Consider the following 8,464-nt stretch of genomic DNA (forward strand, 5'->3'; position numbering starts at 1 on the left):
ACTTGTGGAGGAATCATAGTCTTCATCATCCTTTCCTCACTGGGACAATGCTCTAATAATGAAGATCATCACACTTTTATTGATTTACAACTCAAGAATTACAACTCAAAACTAGAACAAGATATGACTCTATATGAATGCCTCCGGCGGTGTACCGGGATATGCTATGAATCAAGAGCGACATGTATGAAAATTATGAAAGGTGGCTTAGCCACAAATACAATGTCAACTACATGATTATGCAAAGAGCAATATGACAATGATGAAGTGTGTCATAATAAACGGAACGGTGGAAAGTTGCATGGCAATATATCTCGGAATGGCTATGGAAATGCCATAATAGGTAGGTATGGTGGCTGTTTTGAGGAAGGTAAATAATGGGTGCATGATACTGGCAAAAGTTGCGCAGTATAATAGAGGCTAGCAAAGTGGAAGGATGAGTATGCGTATATCCATGGACTCACATTAGTCATAAAGAACTCATATACTTATTGCAAAAGTCTACTTGCCCTCAAAGCAAAGTACTACTACGCATGCTCCTAGGGGAGGTTGGTAGGAGTTAACCATCGCGCGATCCCGACCTCCACTCATAAGGAAGACAATTAAAAGAGCACCTCATGCAACAAATTTGTCACATAACTTTTACCATACGTGCATGCTACAGGACTTGCCAACTTCAACACAAGTATTTCCCAGTTTCATAATTACCCACTAGCATGACTCTAACATTACTACCTCTATATCTCAGAACAATTATCAAGCATCAAATTGATCCTAGGGTTTTATGCACTTTCTATGATAGTTTTTATTATACCCAACCTGAATACTCACCATTCTAGGACCAATTTATAACCATAGCAAATACCATGCTGTTCTAAAAGACTCTCAAAATAATATAAGTGAAGCATGAGAGACTAGCAATTTCTTCAAAATTAAGCCACCGCCGTGCTCTAAAAGATATAAGTGAAGTACTAGAGCAAAAACTATCAAGCTCAAAAGATATAAGTGAAGCACATAGAGTATTCTAGCAAATTCTAATCAAGTGGGATTCTCCCAAAAGGTGTGTACAGCAAGGATGATTGTGGTAAACTAAAAAGGAAAGACTAATATCATACACGACAGTCCAAGCAAAACACATATCATGTGGTGAATAAAAATATAGCTCCAAGTAAAGTTACCGATGAATGAAGACGAAAGAGGGGATGCCTTCCGGGGGCATCCCCAAGCTTAGGCTTTTGGCTATTCTTGAATATCTTGGTGTGCCATGGGCATCCCCAAGCTTAGTCTCTTGCCACTCCTTGTTCCATAGTCCATCAAATCTCTACCCAAAACTTGAAAACTTCACAACACAAAACTCAACAGGAAATCTTATAAGCTCCGTTAGTGAAAGAAAACAAAACCACGACATAAGGTACTGTAATGAACTCATTATTTATTTATTTTGGTGTTAAACCTACTGTATTCCAAGTTCTCTATGGTTCATACCACTTAATACTAGCCATAGATGCATCAAAATAAGCAAACAACACACGAAAAACAGAATCTGTCAAAAACAGAACAGTCTGTAGCAATCTGTAACTAACGCAAACTTCTGAAACTCTAAAAATCCGAGTAAAATAGGAAGTCCTGGAAAATTTGTCTATTGATCATCAGAAAAACATATCAACGCAAAAGAACGTTTCTGTGATTTAACAAAACTAATTTCGTGCGTGCAAAGTTTCTGTTTTTCAGCAGAATCAAATCAACTATCATCATAGGTTATCCTATAGGTTCTACTTGGCACAAACACTAATTAAAACATAAAAACACATCTAAACAGAAGGTAGATGCAAAATTTATTACTAAACAGAAACAAAAACAAAAACATAAATAAAATTGGGTTGCCTCCCAACTAGCGCTATCGTTTAACGCCCCTAGCTAGGCATAAAAGCGAAGATAGATCTAAGTAGTGCCATCTTTGGCACTCAATTCATAAGTAGCCCGCATGATATATTCATAAGGTAATTTAAATTTCTTTCTTGGAAAGTGCTCCATGCCTTTCCTTAATGGAAATTGGAATCTAATATTCCCTTCCTTCATATTAATAATTGTGCCAATCATTCTAAGGAAAGGTCTACCGAGAATAATAGGGCAAGAAAGATTGCAATCTGTATCAAGAACGATAAAATCTACGGGCACCAAATTTCTATTTCCAACAATGAGAACATCATTGATCCTTCCCATTGGATTTTTAATGGTGGAATCCGCAAGGTGCAAATTTAAAGAGCAATCACCAAGATCATGGAAACCTAGAATATCACATAAAGTTTTCAGAATTGTGGAAACACTAGCACCCAAATCAAACAAAGCATAACACTCATGATCTTTAATTCTAATCTTTATAGTAGGTTCCCACTCATCATTAAGTTTTCTAGGTATAGAAACTTCCAAATTAAGTTTTTCATTGTAAGATTGCATCAAGGCATCAACAATGTGTTTGGTAAAAGCTTTATTTTGACTATAAGCATGAGGAGAATTAATAACGGATTGCAACAAGGAAATACAACCTTCTAAAGAACAATTATCATAATCAAATTCCTTGAAATCCGAGATAGTGGGTTCAATGCTATTTAAAGTCATGACCTCTCCAATCCCACTTTTACCAAATTTAGCATCAAGATCTAAAAACTCCAAATTATTGGGACGCCTTCTAACTAAAGTTGACTCATCTCCAGTCCCATTATTATCAAGATTCATATTGCAAAACAAAGATCTAATAGGGGACACATCAATAACTTTAAGATCTTCATCATTATTTTCATCTAACTTTTCTGGTTTGGCAGCTGAGGGAGTCCTGGATTAGGGGGTGTCCAGATAGCCGGACTACCATCATCAGCCGAACTATCATCGGCCGGACTATCATCATCGACCGGACTCCAAGACTATGAAGATACAAGATTGAAGACTTCGCCCCGTGTCCGGATGGGACTTTCCTTGGCGTGGAAGGCAAGCTTGGCGATACGGATATGTAGATCTCCTACCATTGTAACCGACTCTATGTAACCCTAGCCCTCTCCGGTGTCTATATAAACCAGATGGCTCTAGTCCGTAGAACAACAACCATTACAATCATACCATAGGCTAGCTTCTAGGGTTTAGCCTCCTTGATCTCGTGGTAGATCCACTCTTGTAAACATCCACAATATCAATATCAATCAAGCAGGACGTAGGGTTTTACCTCCATCAAGAGGGCCCGAACCTGGGTAAAACATCGTGTCCCTTGTCTCCTGTTACCATCCGCCTAGACGCACAGTTCGGGACCCCCTACCCGAGATCCGCCGGTTTTGACACCGACATTGGTGCTTTCATTGAGAGTTCCTCTGTGTCGTCACCGATAGGCTTGATGGCCTCTTCAATCGACAACGACGCAGTCCTGGGTGAGACTTTTCTCCCCGGACAGATCTTCGTATTCGGCGGCTTCGCACTGCGGGCCAACTCACTTGGCCATCTGGAGCAGATCGAAAGCTACGCCCCTGGCCGTCAGGTCAGGTTTGGAAGCCTAAACTTCACGGCCGATATCCGCGGGGACTTGATCTTCGATGGATCTGAGCCACAGCCGAGCGTGCCGCGCTGTCACGATGGGCATGACCTAACTCTGCCGCCGGACAGCACCTTGGAGGCCGCACACGAATCCGCTCCGACCCATAGTCCGGAGCCGATCGCTCCGATCGAGGACGGATGGCTGGACACCGCCTCGGGAGCTGCAACTTCTACGGCGATGGAGCCGAACACTTACCTTGTCCCGCATAAAGCTCATGACTCCGAGGTGCCGGACTCTCTGCCGGACTCCGAACCTCCTGCGCCCCTGCCAGTCGAATCCGACTGGGCGCCGATCATGGAATTCACCGCTGCGGACATCTTTCAGCACTCACCCTTCGGCGATATCTTAAATTCGCTGAAGCATCTCTCGCTATCCGGAGAGCCCTGGCCGAACTACGGCCAGGATGGTTGGGATGCGGACGAGAAGAAATTCAGGGCCCACCACCGACTTCGTAGCCACCATCGATGATCTAACCGACGTACTCGACTACGACTCCGAAGACATCGACGGTATGGACGACGATGCCGGAGACTATCAAGAACCAGTGCCTACAGGACACTGGAAGACCACCTCGTCATACGACATATATATGGTGGACACCCCAAAAGATGGGGACGGCGAAGAAGCAACGGAGGCCGATTCCTTAAAGAAACAGCCCAAGTGCCGGCATCAGCGGCGCCGCTCTAAATCCCACCACAGCAAGAATAGAGATTCCGGCACAGGAGATAATAACACCCCAGAAAGTGCCGAAGACAACCCCCTCCAGCACGATCCAGCGCAGGAGGAGGCAGAAGCAAGCCCTCACGAGAGGGCGGCAGACGAAGAGGTCGAGGATGATAATTACTTACCTCCCTCCGGAGACGAGGCAAGCCTCGACGACGACGAATTCGTCGTGCCTGAGGATCCCGTCGAACAAGAGCGTTTCAGACGCAGGCTAATGGCCACGGCAAACAGCCTAAAGAAAAAGCAGCAACAGCTTCAAGCTGATCAAGACCTACTGGCCGACAGATGGACCGAGGTCCTCGCGGCCGAAGAGTATGAACTCGAATGCCCCTCCAAAAGTTACCCAAAACGCAAGTTGCTCCCCCGACTAGAGGAGGAAGCATACAAACCTGCATCACCAGCGCACAATACGGCAGACCGACCACCTCGTGGCCGCGACAGAGAGGCGTGCAAGCCCTCCACCAAAACCGTACCCCGGCATCGCTCAAAAAGCATGAAGCCACGGGGGAACGCGCCGGACTTGCGGGATATATTGGAGGACAAGGCAAGACAATCCAGATCTATCTATGGATCACGTGGGCGCCCCAAGACCCACGACGAATACCGTCGCGCCGGATACAACTACTCCGGCCGGGCCGAACACAGCAGACGACGCTCTCTCGAGCTACGTCGCGATATTGCTCAATACAGAGGCGCCGCACACCCACTATGCTTCACTGACGAAGTAATGGATCATCAAATCCCTGAAGGGTTTAAACCCGTTAATATCGAATCCTACGATGGCACAACAGACCCCGCGGTTTGGATTGAGGATTATCTCCTCCATATACATATGGCCCGCGGCGACGATCTTCACGCCATCAAATATCTCCCGCTCAAGCTTAAAGGACCAGCTCGGCATTGGCTTAACAGCCTGCCCGCAGAGTCAATTGGATGCTGGGAAGACCTGGAAGCCGCATTCCTCGACAACTTCCAGGGCACGTATGTGCGACCACCGGACGCAGATGACCTAAGCCACATAATCCAGCAGCCAGACGAATCGGCCAGGCAATTCTGGACACGGTTCTTAACAAAGAAAAATCAAATCGTCGACTGTCCGGATGCAGAGGCCCTCGCTGCCTTCAAACATAACATCCGCGACGAGTGGCTGGCCCGGCACCTAGGACAGGAAAAGCCGAAATCCATGGCAGCCCTCACATCACTCATGACCCGCTTCTGTGCGGGAGAGGATAGCTGGCTAGCTCGCAGCAACAACCTCAGCAAAAACGCTGGCAGTCCGGATACCAAGGACCGCAATGGCAGGTCGCGTCAAAACAAAAACAAACGCCGCATTAACGGCGACAGCAATGAGGATACGACAGTCAACGCCGGATTCCGAGGCTCCAAGCCCGGTCAACGGAAGAAGCCATTCAAAAGAACCACTCCGGGCCCGTCCAATTTGGACCGAATACTCGACCGCTCCTGTCAAATACATGGAACCCCCGAAAAGCCAGCTAACCACACCAACAGAGATTGTTGGGTATTCAAGCAGGCAGGCAAATTAATCGCCGAAAACAGTGACAAGGGGCTACACAGCGATGACGAGGAAGAGACCCGGCCGCCGAACAACAGAGGACAAAAGGGATTCCCCCCTCAAGTTCGGACGGTAAACATGATATACGCAACGCATATCCCAAGAGGGAGCGGAAGCGTGCACTAAGGGACGTATACGCGATGGAGCCAGTCGCCCCAAAATTCAACCCATGGTCCTCTTGCCCGATCACTTTCGATCGAAGAGACCATCCGACCAGTATCCGCCATGGCGGATTCGCCGCATTGGTTTTAGACCCAATCGTCGATGGATTTCACCTCACGAGAGTCCTGATGGACGGCGGCAGTAGCCTGAACCTGCTTTATCAGGATACAGTGCGCAAGATGGGCATAGACCCTTCAAGGATTAAACCTACAAAGACAACCTTCAAAGGCGTCATACCAGGTGTCGAGGCCAGTTGTACAGGCTCAGTTACACTGGAAGTGGTCTTCGGATCCCCGGATAATTTCCGAAGCGAGGAGTTAATCTTCGACATAGTCCCATTCCGCAGTGGCTATCACGCTCTGCTCGGACGAACCGCGTTCGCAAAATTCAACGCGGTGCCGCATTATGCATACCTTAAGCTCAAGATGCCAGGCCCTCGTGGAGTCATCACGGTCAATGGAAACACGGAACGCTCCCTCCGAACGGAGGAACATACAGCGGCTCTCGCGGCAGAAGTACAGAGCAGCCTTTTAAGGCAATTCTCGAGTCCGGCCGTTAAACGACCGGACACGGCCAAACGCGCCCGGAGCAACATCAACCAAGACCACCTGGCACGTTCCGAGCACGCGTAGCAATGCGGCCTCAACCCCAGCCCTCGCACAATTGTAAGACAAACTCTCCGCGTACATAATACGCCCTGGAGATACCATGGGCATAGGGGGAGAGGCACAACCACAACAGACCCAGAGTGCGGTTCAACCACGCCAGGGGCTCCCAAGTGTGTCGCTCTTTTTATCTTTTATTTCTCTCTTTTTTATACAGAACTCTGTCCGGCAGTGAACCTGCCGAACTCATGATGCAACAGCCAGGGAGGGACAAAGGCTGCGACAAACACTCAGGTGGTCTCCATTACGAGCATTAAATTTGTTAAATACACCATTCCGCGGCCTACCCCTGGAGGGAGACGCCTTTAATTCGTCCAATCCCTTGCTTTTCCGCACTATTTGTATCATTCCGCACTCATAGCATATCTTCTCGAATAAAATGCAGTACTTTTTGCCCATAATTGCATTACCTTATATATATATATGTTCATTTACGACATGTTGCATCCGTACATTTTGGTACGGCCAAATACACCAGGGGCTTGTATTCCCCGCATTACGGTGTGATAAAGTCCGCACACTTTCACAAGTGCGGCACCCCGAACTTATAGCATTATATGAATCGGCTCCGAATCATGTCTTGGGTCAATAGTTGGGTTTGCCCGGCTCCCATGTTTGGCACCTTACGTTTCCGTTCTATCGGCTAAGGTAGCACTGGGAGAACCACTGCGATTGCGCCCCGGTTGAGCCGGGTTAACGCCTCAGTGGAGAAAGCTAAAACTGACTGTCATGATAAGGCGAGAGACTGGTCGCTGTTCGAGAGGTCCTTTCGGGTCCTTAAAGACCTACGCCGCTTCGAGCGAAGTTCCGGATAATGTCCGACGAAGGCGTGGATAGCGCCCCTAATTCGGTCTTCCGAATACTAGGGGCTTCGCCGAAATTTAAAATTATAGAATTCTATGGCTAAGTGAGAGTGTTCAAGCACTATAAGTCCGGTTGCCTTGTTCGTTGTGTTGAGCGCCTCCCTAGATGGACCCAAAAATGGGAACAAGAGTGCTCAAGTTTATCCCGAACACCCCAGCACTCGTGGCATGGGGGCTGAAGCCGACGACTTGCCATCTCTCAGATTTAATAAACGGCCGCACAGAAGGTAATATTTTAAATTAACAAGCGTTGCTTAGCGCATATGAACAAAGTTTTCAGCGCACAGGATAACACATTGCGAATTTACTCAATAATTACATCCCTGGGGCACTCATCCGCAATCTTGCGGGCACCCTTCAGGACAGTCTTATAGTACATCTCGGGCGTACGATATTCCTTGCCTGTTGGTGGCGCGTCAGTGATTAGCTTCTCCGCATCCAGCTTGCCCCAATGCACCTTTGCGCGGGCAAGGGCCCGACGAGCACCTTCAATACAGGCGGAGCGCTTGATAACCTCCACCCAGGGGCACACATCCACCAACCGTCGCACGAGACCGAAGTAGCTCCTAGGCATGGCCTCTCCAGGCCACAGCCGGACTATGAGGCCCTTCATGGCCTGCTCGGCCACCTTATGGAGCTCGACCAGCTGCTTCAGCTGGTCGCTAGGGGGCACCGGATGGCCGGCCTCAGCATACTGAGACGAGAAGACCTTCTCCGTTGAGCTCCCCTCCTCGGCTCGGTAGAATGCGGCGGCATCACACACGCTGCGAGGCTGATCTGCAAACGCCCCTAGAGAGCTCCGAATTCGGGTAAGTAACATGTAATTTACATTCACATGCTTGCTTTGCATGAAAAATGCCTTACCCGCCGCTATCTTCCTCACCAACTCAATCTCCTG

Source organism: Triticum aestivum, chromosome 6B, assembly GCF_018294505.1.
Source record: "Triticum aestivum cultivar Chinese Spring chromosome 6B, IWGSC CS RefSeq v2.1, whole genome shotgun sequence".
Lineage (NCBI taxonomy): Eukaryota > Viridiplantae > Streptophyta > Magnoliopsida > Poales > Poaceae > Triticum > Triticum aestivum.